The sequence below is a fragment of the Odocoileus virginianus genome, chromosome 5 (assembly GCF_023699985.2).
Source record: "Odocoileus virginianus isolate 20LAN1187 ecotype Illinois chromosome 5, Ovbor_1.2, whole genome shotgun sequence".
Taxonomy (NCBI): domain Eukaryota; kingdom Metazoa; phylum Chordata; class Mammalia; order Artiodactyla; family Cervidae; genus Odocoileus; species Odocoileus virginianus.
The window spans coordinates 29,921,978-29,939,726 of NC_069678.1; positions in this window are offsets into that span (position 1 = coordinate 29,921,978).

The following is a 17,749-nucleotide window of genomic DNA, read 5'->3' on the forward strand; positions in this document are numbered from 1 at the left end:
AGTAAGATCAGCATAAATCTCTTAGCTGATAGTTTGTCATAATCAATGACACTTCAGAAAAGGTCCTGAGCTTAATAAAATGTGTTCTGTTGAATTGTTGAACTTCTACCAGAAAAAAACACAATGAAAACATTAGCTTGTGGAGGAAAGACCAACTTCACCAAACTTTTAGTTAATAACTATAAATGATGAACTCCATGGATGGCAATCTCTTGAACAAAGAACAGAAAAGTGTTTACCACATAACCAATCAGAAGGAAATCCTCTGCAAACTGACTTTACCAGGCTGACTTTTTCTGAATCATACCTGAAAATTATGTGATATCCCTCTTCATCGGGTTTAGAAGAATTTAATCATGTTTGCAGTCTGCCTTGTCTCCAAAATATCAAACTAACTCACAGAAAACATATCCTCTTTGAAGCTCAGTTCACTGATTGCTATATAAGTTTTACAAGTATAAATTATTATTATTGAACATGACTTGAAAATAATATAAAAAGAACATAAAGTTGTACCTTGTCATGCATTCCTAGTACTTTCATAATGCTAACCATCTTAAAACATCACTCGTAGTTATAGATATGAAGCAATATGGTCAATATGAACTCGTTCTCAGGAAGAGAGCTGCAAGAAATCTGCTGGTAAATCACACTCATCTACGTACTTCAGTAACAAGCTACATCCCTAAGTTATTTGTTGTTCAGTTCCTCAGTTGCATCCAACACTTTGCAATCACATGGACTTCAGCACGCAGGCTTCCCTGTCCTTCACCATCTCCCAGAGCTTGCTCAAACTCTGGGAATTTGTATATTGAGTCAGTGATGCCATCCAACCATCTCATCCTCTGTCGTTCCCTTCTCTTCCTGCTTTCAATCTTTCCTAGCATCAGGGTCTTCTCTAATGAGTCAGCTCTTTGTATCAGGTGGCCAAAGTATTGGAGCTTCAGTTTCATCATCAGTACTTCCAATGAATATTCAGAGTTGATTTCCTTTAGGATTGACTGGTTTGATCTCCTTGCAGCTCAAGGGACTCTCAAGAGTCTTATCCAAGACTATAGTTCAAAAGCATCAATGATTTGGCATTCAGCCATCTTTATGGTCCAAATCTCACATCCATACATGACTACTGGAAAAACCGTAGCTTTGACTATACAGACCTTGGCAGGCAAAGTAATGTCTCTGCTTTTTAATAAGCTGTCTAGATTTGTCAAAGCTTTTCTTCCAAGGAGCAAGTGATACCAAGGGAACATTTCATGCAAAATACAAAAGTAGGCACAATAAAGGACAGAGATGGTATGGACTTAACAGAAGCAGAAGATATTAAGAAGAGGTAGTAAAAATATATGGAAGAACTATACAAAAAAATCTAAATGACCTGGATAACCTTGTTGGTATGATTACTCACCTAGAGCCAGACATCCTAGAATGCAAAGTCAAGCAGGCCTTATTAGGGAGCATCACTATAATCAAAGCTAGTGGAAGTGATAGAATTCCATCTGAGCAATCTCAAATCCTAAAAGATGATGCTCTTAAAGTGCTGCATTCAATATGCCAGCAAATTTGGAAAACTCAGAAGTGGCCACAGGACTGGAAAATATCAGTTTTCATTCCAATCTCAAAGAAGGCCAATGCCAAAGAATGTTCAAACTACCACATAATTGTACTCTTTCACATGCTAGCAAGGTCATGCACAAAATCTTCCAAGCTAGGCCTCAAGAGTACATGAACCGAGAACTTCCATATATACAAGCTGGATTTAGAAAAAAGCAGAGGAAGCAGAGATCAAATTGCCAAGACTGTTAGATCATAGAAAAAGCTAGAGAATTCCAGTGAAACATCTACTTCTGCCTTATTGACTACACCAAAGCCTTTGACTGTGTGGATCACACAAACTGGAAAATTCTTACAGAGATGGGAATACCAGACTACCTTACCTGCATCCTGTGAAACCAGGATCCCAGTCAAGAAGCAACAAATCCGAACATGGAACAACAGACTGGTTCAAAATTGGGAAAGGAGTACATCAAGGCTATATATTGTCACCTTGTTTATTTAACTTATATTCAGAGCCCATCACGCAAAATGCTGGGCTGGATGAAGCACAAGCTGGAATCAAGACTGCCAGGAGAACTATCAATAACCTCAGATATGTAGATGACACCACCCTTATGGCTGAAAGCAGAGGAACTAAAGAGTCTCTTGATGAAGGTGAAAGAAGAGATTGAAAAAGCTGGCTTAAAACTCAACATTCAAAAAAATAAGATTATGGCAAAGAAATTGACATCCTAAAATTAACAGTAATTTTTTTTCTTCAGAGGAACTCAAGATTAAGTTGTTGTTGTCAAGATTAAGTTGCCCCCTTACTCTTGAAAACAAAAACAAAAAACCTCTAATAGGACTTTTTTATAACTGAGCCAAACCCAATTACTGCTTTGTGACACAGCCTTCAGAGCATGTTCTTGCCTGATATGTGGGTCATGGTCCTATTATGAGGCCTGTCCTACATTTCCTGGGGTCTGGAGGACATTCTCTTATAACGCTAACACAGCTTTTCAGCAGCACCATTAGAATCTGACTGGAATTGAGCAGAGGTAGTATGCTCCATGAAATTTAACTCCTCTTCTGAAATTAACTACCACAGGAACACCTAAACAGCAAAAGGAAAGAGTATAACACTTGCCTTGGTCTAGAAGCTACCGTAGTTAAGATGCATATAATCGACAACTACAGCAAATAAAGATGATTTTTATTTAAAAAACAAAACTCATTTTATACACACACACACACACACACACACACACACACAAACACAATAAAGACCTTCTGAGTAGAGAATTGAGGCTCCTTCCATCAGTGATACTTTGTTTGTTTCCCAAGCTACTTTAGAAGACATCCATTAACTTCCACCCTAATATAAACCAAAATAATAAAAATAAATATCTGTAATATCTTTATCAAACCCCATTAGAATTTACTCTTGGAAGATGCAGTATACATTGAAAAAGAAGTTAAACATGTCTTTATATAAGTACTAAGTTCTTACACTCAAATGACATTGTGGCTCTTCAGGTAAAGTCTGGCCCAGTAAAGTGGTTAAAATGCATAAATAATTTATTATTAGCTTTCCCTATCATTCTTCCTTAGAAAATGTGGACCAAACAAATATAACATAAAGAACTTTTCTTCCATTGTACATTGTTTTCTATTTTTCAAGGCTATTTCATTTCTATTTGAAGGCCTTACATCTTTATGGAATAGGGAGGGCAAAATATATCATTCTGATTTCACAATGGAGTAAACAGGACATTTATGTTTCAATATTTATATTTATTTATAGATATTACACAGGCACCTCACACTCAATATATTTCAACCAAAATTCTTATCTTTCCTTCACTTGTCCCCCAATGTATTTTTCCTCCCTACCGCAGTTAATAAAAAAACCCATTCCATCCACAACCCTGCTTTCTACCACACCTTTGTCTCTTTAAACACACCTGCTCCTTCTATTACCAGATATCTATGATAAACAAATAAAACCTAATCATATGTAAAATCTAAATGAATGCTATTCCCGAAGTGAAAAGTGAGTGAAGTCGCTCAGTCGTGTCCAACTCTTTGCAACCCCATGGACTGTAGCCTACCAGACTCCTCCATTCATGGGATTTTCCAGGCCAGAACACTGGAGTGGGTTGCCATTTCCTTCTCCAGGAGGTCTTCCCAACCTAGAGACTGAACCCAGGTCTCCCACATTGTAGGCAGATGCTTTACCATCTGAGCCACCAGGGGAGTCCACACCCTTGTCTCTTTCAACACACCTACTCCTTTTATTATCAGATATCTAGGACAAAAAAAAAACCGAATCATATGTAAAATCTAAATCAATGCTATTCCAGATACTGGTCTCAAATGTTATCTTCTAATTTGTTGGTTTCACTTACGGTTTCCTGCCCTATTCAATTAACCTTCTAATCTCCATCTCCATGCCCAAAACGAGATGCCCTGTTTGGAAATACCTCTTTTATCTACTGACCTCTGATTCATTTCCTACATAATTAATTTTCCTTTTTGCTTTGGCCAAAAGCCACTTTCATCAACTATGGATTTATAGAATATCCCCTAATCAAGCAATCTCCCCACTTTCCAAGTCACATTGAAGGGTTTTATACATTTCTTCATAATTGACATTTAAGACTGACCTCTTACTCTCTAAATGTATGTTTATCATTCAAAACTCACTTAAAGTACCACCTTATTGCTGAAACTTATAAAATCTCATTCTCTCAAAATATTGATCTCATGTTATCAAAATTATCACATCACATTCTAATTATTTGTTTTTTTCAAGTTAGTGTGGACTCCTCAAGTGTAGGGCTTCCCAGGTAAAGAATCTGTGGCTCTGTGGTAAAGAATCTGCCAGTGAAGGAGCTGCAAGAGACATGGGTTTGGTTCTTGGATCAGGGAAGACTCCTGGAGGAGGAAATAGCAACCCATTCCCGTATTCCTGCCTGAAAAATTCCATGGGCAGAGGAGACTGGTGGGCTCTAGTCCATGGGTCTGTACAGAGAGTCTGACATGACTGAGCACACGCATGCCTCAAGCATAGGGACAATGAGTTATGTTCCTTATATTTCCTAGAACAGTGTCTGACACAGAATAATTCCACAGTAAATCATGAGAAATGCTGGGCTGGAAGAAGCACAAGCTGGAATCAAGATTGCCGGGAAAAATATCAATAACCTCAGATACGCAGATGACACCACCCTTATGGCAGAAAGTGAAGAAGAACTAAAGAACCTCTGGATGAAAGTGAAAAAGGAGAGTGAAAAAGTTGGCTTAAAGCTCAACATTCAGAAAACTATGATCATGGCATCTGGCCCCATCACTTCATGGCAAATAGATGGGGAAACAGTGGAAACAGTGGCTGACTTTATTTTGGGGGGCTCCACAATCACTGCAGATGGTGCTTGCAGTCATGAAATTAAAAGGTGCTTACTCCTTGGAAGGTAAGTTATGATCAACCTAGACAGCAGATTAAAAAGCAGAGACATTACTTTGTCAACAAAGGTCTGTCTAGTCAAGGCTATGGTTTTTCCAATAGTCATGTATGGATGTGAGAGTTGGACTATAAAGAAAGCTGAGCACAGAAGAATTGATGCTTTTGAACTGTGGTGTTGGAGAAGACTCTTGAGAGTCCCTTGGACTGCAAAGGAGATCCAACTAGTCCATCCTAAAGGAGATCAATCTTGGGTGTTCATTGGAAGGACTGATGTTGAAGCTGAAACTTCAAAACTTTGGTCACCTGATGTGAAGAGCTGACTCATTTGAAAAGACCCCAGTGCTGGGAGGGATTGGGGGCAGGAGGAGAAGGGGACAACAGAGGATGATATGGTTGGATGGCACCATCGACTCAATGGACATGAGTTTGGGTGAACTCTGAGAGTTAGTGATGGACAGGGAAGCCTGGCGTGCTGCGGTTCATGGGGTCACAAAGAGTCGGACATGACTGAGTGACTGAACTGAACTGAAACATTAATAACCAAAGAAATATAAGGCTAAATGACAAGGTGATTACCTTCCCATATCTAAAAACATTAAAAACATTGTTCCATTCTCAGCACATCCTAAGAAATTAACTTTTCCAAATTGATTTTATTGAAAATATTTTCCATTTCTTACTAAGGTCAGATTCTAAACATAAATACAAAGAAGACAAAACTGAGCTTAATTTACTCTTTGGTTAAACTGATCTCTCCATAACAGAGTAAGTTTCAGAAGTAAATTTTATTTCTACAGCAACCACAGTCACTTGCATTATTTCTTGCCTTAAAATTCATCTTTTAAGAGGAAAAAGCCTTTATATTTTCACCCACTCAGCTTCTGGTTCCTTATTTTGCCTTTTTTCTCCTGAAAGTAAGACATCTCTTAGAAATATAAGTCTTGGCAGAACAAACAGGTTTTCTCAAAGAAGCATGTGGTCACAGGGCAGGGGAGAGTGAAACAGTCATCGTTCCTCTCTCATGTGTTCCCCTTTCCTCCTTATTCTGGGTTTTTAAGGGGTACACAAATCATAAATCTGATACTCATTAATCTGTCAATGATTCTAAGTAAATGCACCTTCTAAGTCAACATTATTGAAGAATGGTTCCTCCTACAGTGCAAGAAACTCTCCCAGAAGACAGATTATTGGTTCAAAACTAGATCTAACTAACGGATGTCCAATCCCCCAATAAATCATGGTTTTATCTATTTTATCCATGGATTTTATTTAATCCATGGTTCTTTCTTCTTTGCACACCTTTAATAACTCATCCTATCACATGGCTTCAACCTACTTAATGACTTTTAAATCTATGTCTATCTTCAAATGCAGAATTTCTGAGTGGTACTTATCATACAATTGATCCCTCAATAAAAAGGTGGCATATCAATAAATGAACTAATCTTTCTTGAATGATCATCCCTAGGGAATAAAGTCAAATCTCCTTAATACAATACATTTAACACTCCATCATCTTTAACAAATAAATACTTAGACTTCACTCCACACATTCCCCCTACTCCCCTGCCTCTCCTACCTACAGCACTAGCTATAGTATCTTCCTTATCCAGTCAGTTCTTGCCTGTGTTTCAAAGATTGGATTGCGCTTCTTCTAAGAAGCTTTCCTAATTATTTTCTCAGCTCTTCTATTTGCCCCCTTTTTATGTAGTCATACTACTTGATACTTGCCTCAATCACAGCACTTTTACTACAAGTGTCTGCTTGCTTGTCTGTCTTCCACCCTGGACTGAGTCTCCTGGGGTCACTATATTAACACAGTATTCCCTGGCAAACTATAAATTCTCTATGTTGCTGACTTGACTAGCCAAGCCATTATATTTCATCAATAATACCACTATTCTCCTAGACATGTTTAATTCTTCCATCACCCTGATTCTCTATGTCAATCTTTCACTAAAATACCAAAAAAAAATGTATTATCTTTCAAAGGATTTTTCTTCCATCTTAAGACTTGTCTCAATGTCTCAGGTAATACAAGGTCTTACCATATTCTACCTACAAAAACGCCAAATACTGCTGGCATCTCTCTCTCTCCAGCCTCTCCTCACAAAATCTAATGTGCATTCTTCCATCAGGCTCACCTCAATAAAAATTACCACACACCCCATTCATTAAGAAATCATGGTTTTCTGTTTCCCATTACATCAATTTAAGGCTGCTCTACTTCCACCTGTCATTTACAACCTTTTTTCCAACTATTACCCAATATACTTTCTCTAGTCCAATCATAAAGTCTACTTGCATACTATAAGCCTTCTCTTCTCTAAACTCATATTCACATTCTCAATGTTTTCACTCTCTTCTGCTATCAGAATTTTTGCTTATGCCTCTTGGCCAAATGTAGAGCTCACTTAGTCCAAATAATTTCATATAAAGCATCAGCATTAAAATATAAAGAAAAATAGGAGTCAGACAAATTCACAAAGAAACATGTGGTTTTTGTCTCTGCAGGAATATATAGTGATGTAGTGAAGTGATTTTCAGGGAAACACTAGGTCACATTTATAAAACAGACATAAAACCTTGTCCTTGACTTTACAGTCTAATTAATTACTTTATCAACTATGTGTGTGCTGTTTCATAAGATCAGCACTGTCAGAAGCTGACTAATGATATTATACAATCTCTTAAAATAAACTCCATATCTGAACCAACATATCATAGCAACTCAAATTGTTGATGTTGCCCTGGAGGAATGACAGATTTTCTAGTGTTTCTAAAAAACAGAGCCCCATCTAATGAATCCTCAAAGAAAACTGGACTATTTGTTAAGGAATAAACAGTTCTGGGCTACAGTAAAATTCCTCCTTGGGGCCTTTAACCTTCCTGGGACTTTCTTTAGGCTAATTTTGAAATTTATTATGTCTAATGAAACTTTCTTAAAACCCCGATATTTCAGTTTCACCACAAAAAAAAAAAAAAGATGGCGGGAGGACAGTTAGGACCAGAATGCGTGATTAAAAAAGGAAGAAAAGAAATCATGCAATGAAAGAAACTAGAACTAAACTCAGTAATAAAACAGTAATTTTAGGTCCTACACAAATTGATTCTAAGTTGAGACAATCCATTCCCTCATTCAGCAAATATTTATGGTCTCTCTTTATTTCAGGTATACCTATTAAATAAGCTAGGCACTAATTACTGTGGACACTGAAGATAATTAAAGGCAGACTTAGGGACTCCCTCCATGAACTCTGAAGTTCACAGTATTTGAGTAGGTGTGCTGTGACTTTCATAAAAGCAGGAGGCAGACATGGACCACTTTGTTAAATGCTTCTTGATCAAATGTAGTTGCAAGATTCAGTTTCATATCATTGAAACTGCTTGTATTCTCTACTTATCACAGAATGCCAAACAATAAGGAAGCTCCATCATGGTAAGGATCATAGTTTTCTTTTTTTTTTTCTTTTTTCCATTGTTTTCTTTCTCATGTTTTTATCTGCAGAGCCTAAATTAGTGCCAAGAATACAGTAATATCCCAATATATTTATTTACTGAATGAATCAATCAACCAATAAGCTATTAAAAATAAACAAATATCTCAGTCTGAACTCCAGACTATGCTTCTTAATGTTGGTAATAGTTAGTTGCTTATTTCCTCATTAATTTTAGAATTGCTCTTAATTTTTTATATTTACAGTCCTAACAGAATAATTGTTTAAACAAAGTAATTAAGTAGCTGATTAAGAGAAATTTCAAGTCTTGAGTCCACAATAACACAAGCCAAATACTTTAGTTTTATACTGTCAAGAGGCAACAGTGGAACAATATGCTTATTATAAGAACTTTCTGTAGCTACTACCACTACACTACTAATGCTAGACTAACAACAGCAGGAATGATTGAGAATATCCAGAAATATTGATACTATCTGTTTGCACTTCTGTGCTCACCTTTTTTTTTTTAAATCAAATGATAGAGACACGTATCAAAATTTAGGGTTAAATTTCTTATCTCTTCCTTTATTCATACCTGTGGAGTGATAAACAAACTATTGAGAGAGAAATTTGCTGTCTATAAGAACTGAGGTGCCTTCATTTTTTTCTTTGTCAGATATAATTTTCTTTGTCAGAATTTTAGTGTTCCACTTTTATAGCTAGGCTGTTCAGCCCTTATGTTCTTACAGCTAGCAAGAAATTGGAAATTCCTTACTTTTCCCTAAGAGAGAGAGTTACAATATAAAGTCAGCAGTTCCCTAAAAATCATCAACATCTGTTGCAGTCATAAGTAACTTGCCTTTAGAGTCTCCCCAGAACATCCTGCAGAGCTTTGCCTACACCCACTGTTTCATCCAGAAAAATGAAATAAATGCCTTGTGAGAGTGATGTAATGGTCTCAGGGAAACAGAAAACAGTTGAGTAAAGAGGCATAAAGTTTGCAGTGCTATATATGACACAGGCACCAATTCTGCATAAATTAGATGTCCCGAGCCATTTGCTGATGTTCCAGTTCCATGTAAGTTCTGATTCCCCTGAATGCCACGGAAGTGCTGAAGTATAAAAAGAGAGTAAGGGGGGGGGGGAAGATTAGTTTCAAAAGTTATCCTTTACATATAAATACTATGTTCACTTTATTGACTTACCAAATTCTTAAACCATATAGGATCTCCAGTTTGTGTTGACATTGTAGATTTTTCTACAACCTAGATCCTCAGATACATTAGGAGTTCTAAATCTTACCAGCAACTTACAGATATTCAACTACAAAGTGCAGAATTTAATCCTCAGAGAATCATGTTAAATTTTAATCCCTAGCAGAGACCTACTTCTGCCTTTCATGTTGTTATCAGGAAGGCTGTGTCAATATAATTTCACTTTTATTGCACAACATCTATAAACTGAGGTACAAACTACTGGGTGTAGGATAGACTCAAGGATGTGTTGAACAACACAAGGAATACAACCAATATTTTGTAATAACTGTAAATGGAATATAACTGTTAAAAATTATATAAACTTTTTTAAGGAATTAGATTATGATCCTATTTATTATAAAGAGGTTTTGGCCTATTGTTTACATGTATCATATGCCAAAAGGAATATTTCTTTAGACAATTAGTCAATTTTCTATTAAAATAAATGTGTTTCAATCACCATGTTCCACACAGGAATAAGAAAAATGACTTCAATAATTTAACTTTGCATTTCAATAGCAACTTTCATCTAAGAAGCTCAAAGCACTATTTAATTAAACCTCGAAATACTCCCATGAAGAGGTGTTGTTATTTCCATTTGACAAAGGCATAAATGAAGACACAGAAAGATTAACTCACCTGCCTGTGGTTGTGTAGTGAGTTAGTGGAGGTCAGAATAAACTCTGAAATCTTGGGCAAGATTTCTCTATAGTCTGGATCAACAACCTCAGTATCTGCACTCTTTCCCAAAGTCTCATAAGCTTGACTCCTGCCTTTCACGGGAGCATTGGCTATTCTAATTCTTCATGAGCTGAGGGAATCTGAAGAATAGATGATTTAAAAACAGTTCTGCTTTTAATTCTTGCATTCCACTTTCCAGGATGTCATTGCTTCTTTGATTGTACTCTCTTCCCTTTTTACTCAAGTACTCTTTATAAACATATTCTCTCTCTTTTTATACATAATTAGGTGGCCTAATCCCAGAAAGCAAGGCTGTTTGCTTTTAATCAAGGAATGAATTATGCATTAAAGTTTCATGGGAAATTCGCAAAATCTCCATCTAATCTCTTAATGAAACGAAGCTGATAGCTGTTCTGTTTGCATTAGTCACAGCACATGCTATACATAAATTTAAGAAATGTATTTAGTAAACAGAGTTAAAACATATCAGAAAGTAACTATTATCCAGGGAATAGATATTTAGATAATTTCAAAAGCCAGAAAGTCCATCATCATATTAAACTATTATAGAAAATCATCTCATCTTTGTGACAAAGCAGTTTCTTACTTTCTAATCTTTCAATTGAGTCTGTAAATCCTTTTCAAAAATATTTTTAGAAAAATCCATTTAGAAAAAAAAAAGCATCTTCTAATCTCTAGTCACATAATATACAGATGTTGAGATCCATAAAGTCAAATGGGCAGTATTAGGATATGATATTTCTTACTATTATGAGCTTCCCCAATGGTTCAGTGATAAAGAATCTGCCTGCAATGCAGAAAAAAACAGGAGATGAAGGTTCAATCCCTGGGTGGGGAAGATCCCCTGGAGGAGGAAATGGCAACTCACTCCAGTATTCTTGCCTGGAAAATTCCACGGACAGAGGAGCCTGGTGGGCCACAGTCCATAGGGTTGCAAAAAGTAAGACAGGACTGAGTTCACACACACTTAACATTTCTTACTATTTAGTTCAGTTCAGTTCAGTCGCTCAGTCATATTTGGCTCTTAGAGACCCCATGGACTGCAGCATGCCAGGCTTCCCTGTCCATAATCAAATCCCGGAGCTTGCTCAAACTCATGTCCATCACAAAGGTGATGCCATCCAACTATCTCATCCTCTGTAGTCCCCTTCTCCTCCCGCCTTCAATCTTTCCCAGCATCAGGGTCTTTTCAAATGAGGCACATCAGGTGGCAAAAGTATTGGAGTTTCAGCTTCAGCATCTGTCCTTCCAATGAATATTCAGGACTGATTTCCTTTAGGATAGACTGGTTGGATCTCCTTGCAGTCCAAAGGACCCTCAAGAGTCTTCTCCAACACCACAGTTCAAAGGCATCAATACTTCAGCACTCAGCTTTCTTTATAGTCCAATTCTCACATCCATACATGACTACTGGAAAAGCCATAGCCTTGACTAGACAGAGTTTTGTTGGCAAAGCAATGTCTCTGCTTTTTAATAAGCTGTCTAGATTGGTCATAGTTTTTCTTCCAAGGAGCAAGCATCTTTGAATTTCAAGGCTGCAGTTACCATATGCAGTGATTTTGGAGCCCAAGAAAATAAACTCTGTCACTGTTTCCATTGTTTATCCATCTATTTGCCATGGGGTGATGAAACCAGATGCCACAATCTTAGTTTTTTGACAGTTGAGTTTTAAGTCAGCTTCTTCACTCTTCTCTTTCACTTTCAAGAGGCTCTTCAGTTCTTCTTCACTATCAGATACACACTACCTGTGTATCTGATGTTATTGATATTTCTCCTGGCAATCTTGATTCCAGCTTGTACTTCATCTAGCCTGGCATTTCACATGATGTACTCTGCACAGAGGTTAAATAGGCAGGGTGACAATATATACAGCCTTGACAAACTCCTTTTCCAGTTTGGAACCAGTCTGTTGTTCCATGTCTGGTTCTGACTGTTGCTTCTTTACCTGCATACAGATTTCTCAGGAGTCAGGTAAGGTGGTCTGGTATTCTCATCTCGATGAATTCCATAGTTTGCTGTGATCTACAGAGTCAAAGGTTTTGGTGTAATCAATAAAACAGAAGTAGATGTTTTTCTTACTATTAAGTAATACATTAATCAGCTCAGGCTGCCATAACAGAATATCACAAACTAATCAGCTTAAATAACAGAAACTGATTTTACACTGCTCTGAAGACCAAGATCAAGTGCAAGATCAAGGTACCAACAGGGCTAGATTCTGGCATGCCTCTCTTCTTAGCTTACAGACAGCTGCCTGCTCACCATGTCCTCACCTGGCCTTTTCTCTGTGCATGCACAGGAGAAAGAGATCTCTGATGCCTCTTCCTCTTCTAATAAAGACACTAGTCTTATCAGATTAGCACCCCACCCTATGGCCTCATTTATTCTTTAAAGACCCCATTTCCAAATATAGTCACATTAGAGGTCAAGACAAGAATACAAATTTTGAGGGAATATAATTCAGTCCATAACAACCTCTTAGTTGATGAAGAAAAGACTTGCTGCTATGTTCAGGAGACCACTCATATGGGGATAACCCTGATCAAAAGGTCATAATTTAACATTCCAAAAATACACATATATTTAAATTTGTAAAGCCATTAAAGACTTCAAAGTCTATTTCCATGGCTCACTGATAAATTTTAATTCAAGATCCACATTTTAAACAAGTTACTCTCCCACCCAGATCCATTCACCAAAAAACTGCCACTCCAGGCCTAAAAAAATTCCTTATCTGAGGGCTACTCTTCTTCGAGAATGTTCAAAACAGAACTCCATTTCACCTTTCAAAAGGAAGCAATATTATACAGCAGAAATTCCATTCATATTTAAATTGAAAGATCTCTAATTTAGTTTTAGCTCTGATATCAATTCAATGACACTATAGAGTCTCAAGAACTAAATCTAACACCTTCAATTTTACTGTTAAATCTGGATTCAAAGATATCTGTGATTAAGAGGCTGTGAGCACTTTAATATGTATTTAAAGAATAGTAATAAATTTTAATGGTCATATATTTCCAATACATTGAATGATTTAGTCTCATTTAGAAGGATGAAAGAACAGGTAGAAAGACACAGAAATCAAAGGATCCTTATTTAGGCCTCAGTAATATGCAAAATAAACTTCTAGCAGCTTCTTATTTCTGCTGTTTAAAACACAAAGCTAGCAGTCTGTTTGGTTCTGAATAGCCTACATAATTTAAAATGCTTATTTTAATGAGATATGAGATATTTAATGAGATATTTCTTTCTAGAAATGATTTCACATTTATACTTTTATTTTTTATTTCCTTTATCTGTTCTCATTCATTTTGTACATACTCCCATTGACGATTTCACATTGTATCATACATAGTTATTTGTAAGAGTCTTCTTCACATATTGTAAGCTTCTTAAAAACTAGGATGGGGACTTGCCTCTTGGTCCAGTGGCTAAGACTTCAGGCCCCCAGTGCAGGGGGCCTGGGCTCGATCCCTGCTTTTAAATCCCTGTTTAGGGAACTACATAGATCCCACAACGGTTCAGTTCAGTTCAGTCACTTAGTCGTGTCTGACTCTTTGCCACCCCATGGTCGGCACCATGCCAGGCTTCCCTGTCCATCACCATCTCTGGAAGCCTATTCAAACTCATGTTAAACAAAGTCAGTGATGCCATCAAACCATCTCATCTTCATCCATTCCATTCTCCTCCTGCCTTCAATCTTTCCTAACATAAGGGTCTTTTCCAATGAGTCAGTTCTTCGCATCAGGTGGCAAAAGAACTGGGGTTTCAGCTTCAGCATCAGTCCTTCCAATGAATATTCAGGACTGATTTCTTTTAGGATTGACTGGTTGGATCTCCTTGCAATCAAAGGGACTCTCAAGAGTCTTCTTTAACACCACAGTCCAAAAGCATCAATTCTTTGGCTCTCAGCTTTCTTTATAGTCCAACTCTCACATTCACATACGACTACTGGAAAAAATCATACCTTTGACTAGATGGAGCTTTGTTGGCAATGTAAAGTCTCTGCCTTTTAATATGCTATCTAGGTTGGTCATAGCTATTCTTCCAAAGAACTGCTGCTGCTGCTGCTGCTGCTGCTGCTAAGTCGCTTCAGTCGTGTCCGACTCTGTGTGACCCCATAAACAGCAGCCCACCAGGCTCCCCCGTCCCTGGGATTCTCCAGGCAAGAACACTGGAGTGGGTTGCCATTTCTTTCTCCAATGCATGAAAGTGAAAAGTGAAAGTGAAGTTGCTCAGCCGTGTCTGACTCAGCGACCCCATGGACTGCAGCCTACCAGGCCCCTCTGTCCATGGGATTTGCCAGGCAAGAGTATCGGAGTGGGGTGAGTATTAGAGTGGAGTGCCATCGCCTTCTCCGCTTCCAAGGAGCAAGTGTCTTTTAATTTCATGGCTTCAGTCACCATCTGCAGTGATTTTGGAGCCCCAAAAAATAAAGTCTCTCACTGTTTCCATTGTTTCGCTACCTATTTGCCATGGGATGATAAGACTGGGTGCCATGATTTTAGTTTTCCAAATGTTGAGTTTTAAGCCAACTTTTTCACTCTCCTCTTTCACTTTCATCAAGAGGCTCTTTAGTTCTTTGCTTTCTGACATAAGAGTGGTGTTATCTGTGTATCTGAGGTTATGATATTTCTCCTGGCAATCTTGATTCCAGCTTGTGCTTCAGCACAAGCTTGTGCTTCAGCCCAGCAAGGCATTTCACATAATGTACTCTACACATAAAGTTAAATAAGCAGAGTGACAAAAACAGCCTTGATATACTCCTTTCCCAATTTGGAAAGTCTGTCGTTCCATGTCTCATTCTAACTGTTGCTTCTTGACCTGCATACAGATTTCTCAGGAGTCAGTTAAGATGGTCTGGTATTCCCATCTCTTTAAGAATTTTCCACAGTTTGTTGTGAGCCACACAGTCAATGGCTTTGGCATAGTCTATAAACCAGAAATAGATGTTTTTCTGGAACTCTTGTGCTTTTTCAATGATCCGATGGACGTTGGCAATATGATCACTGATTTCTCTGCCATTTCTAAATGGTTCACTTACTGTTGAAGTCTGGCTTGGAGAATTTTGAACATTACTTTACTAGAGTGTGAGATGAGTGCAACTGTGTGGTAGTTTGAGCAGTCTTTGGCACTGCCTTTCTTGGGAATGGAATGAAAACTGGCCTTCTCCAGTCCTGTGGTGACTGCTGAGTATTCCAAATTTGTTGGCATATTAGTGGCACTTTCACAACATCATTTTTCAGGATTTGAAATAGCTTAACTGGAATTCCATCACCTCCATTAGCTTTGTTCGTAGTGATGCTTCCTAGGACCCACTTGACTTTGCATTCCAGGATGTCTGGCTCTAGGTGAGTGATCACACCATTCTGAGTCATGAAGATCTTTTTTGTATAGTTCTGTGTATCCTTGCCACTTCTTAATTTCTTCTTTCTGTCCTTTTTTGTGCTCATCTTTGCATGAAATGTTCCCTTGGTATCTCTAATTTTCTTGAAGAGATATTTAGTCTTTCCCATTCTATTGTTTTCCTCTATTTCTTTGAAATTGATCACTGAGGAAGGCTTTCTTATCTCTGCTTACTATTCATTGGAACTCTGCTTTCAATGGATACATCTTTCCTTTTCTCCTTTGCCTTAAGCTTCTCTTCTTTTCTCAGATATTTGTAAGGCCTCCTCAGACAACCATTTTGCCTTTTTACATTTCTTTTTCTTTTGGATGGTCTTGATCACTGCCTCCTGTACAATGTCTCGAACCTCTCTCTATAGTTCTTCAGGCACTCTGTCTATCAGATCTCATCTCTTGAATCTATTTATCACTTCCACTATATTATTGTAAGGGATTTTATTTAGGGCATACCTAAATGGTCTAGTGGTTTTCCCTACTTTCTCCAATTTCGGTCTGAATTTGGCAAATAAGGAGTTCATGATCAGAGCCACAGTCAGCTCCTGGTCTTGTTTTTGCTGACTGTATAGAGTTTCTCCATCTTCAGCTGCAAAGAACATGATCAATCTGATTTCAGTATTGACCATACGGTGATGTCCAGGTGAAGAGTCTTCTCTTGTATTGTTGGAAGAGGGTGTTTGCTATGACCAGTGCTTCTCTCTTGGAAAAACTCTGTTACCCTTTGCTCTGCTTCATTTTGTACTCCAAGGCCAAATTTGCCTGTTATTCCAGGTATCTCTTGACTTCCTCCTTTTGCATTCCAGTCCCCTATAATGTAAAGGATATCTTTTTGGGGTGTTAGTTTCAGAAGGTCTTGTAGGTCTTCATAGAACCATTCAGCTTCAGCTTCTTCAGCATTACTGGTCGGGGTATAGACTTGGATTACTCTGATATTGAATGGTTTGCCTTGGAAATGAATAGAGAGCATTCTGTCATTTTTGAGATTGTATCCAAGTACTGTACTTTGGACTCTTTTGTTGACCATGATAGCTACTCCATTTCTTCTAAGGGATTCTTGCCTACAGTAGTAGATATAATGGTCATCTGAGTTAAATTCACCCATTCCAGTCCATTTTAGTTCACTGATTCCCAAAATGTCAATGTTCACTCTTGCCATCTCCTGTTTGACCACTTCCAATTTGCCTTGATTCATGGACCTAACATTCCAGGTTCCTATGCAATACTGCTCTTTACAGCATTGGACTTTACTTCCATCACCAGTCACATCCACAACTGGGTGTTGTTTTTGCTTTGGCTCTGTCTGTTCACTCTTTCTGGATATACTTCTCCACTGATCTCCTGTAGCATATTGGGCACCTACCAACCTGGGGAGTTCATCTTTCAGTGCCCTATCTTTTTGCCTTTTCATGCTGTTCATTGGGTTCTCAAAGCAAGAATACTGAAGTGGTTTGCTATCCCTTCTCCAGCGGACCACATTTTGTCAGAACTCTCCACCAGGACCCATCTGTCTTGGATGGCCCTAGAGGGCATTGCTCATAGTTTCACTGAGTTAGACAAGGCTATGGTCCATGTGACCAGTTTGATTAGTTTTCTTTGATTGTGGTTTTCATTCTGTCTGCCTTCTGAAGGATAAGGATAAGAGGCTTATGGAAGCTCCTGATGGGAGAGACTGACCAAGGGAGAAACTGGGACTTGCTCTGATTGGCGGGGCCATTCTCCATAAATCTTGTAATCCAATTTTCTGTTGATGAGTGGGGAGGGGGGGGAGGTGTGTGTTCCCTCCCTGTTTGTTTGGCCTGAGGCCAACTATGGTGGAAGTAATGAAGATAATGTCTACCTCCTTCAAAAGGTCCAGTGCCCTGAGCCCTACAACAGGCCACCGCCAACCCAGGCCTCTGCCAGAGACTCCTGGACACGCACAGGTAAGTCTGGGTCAGTCTCTTGTT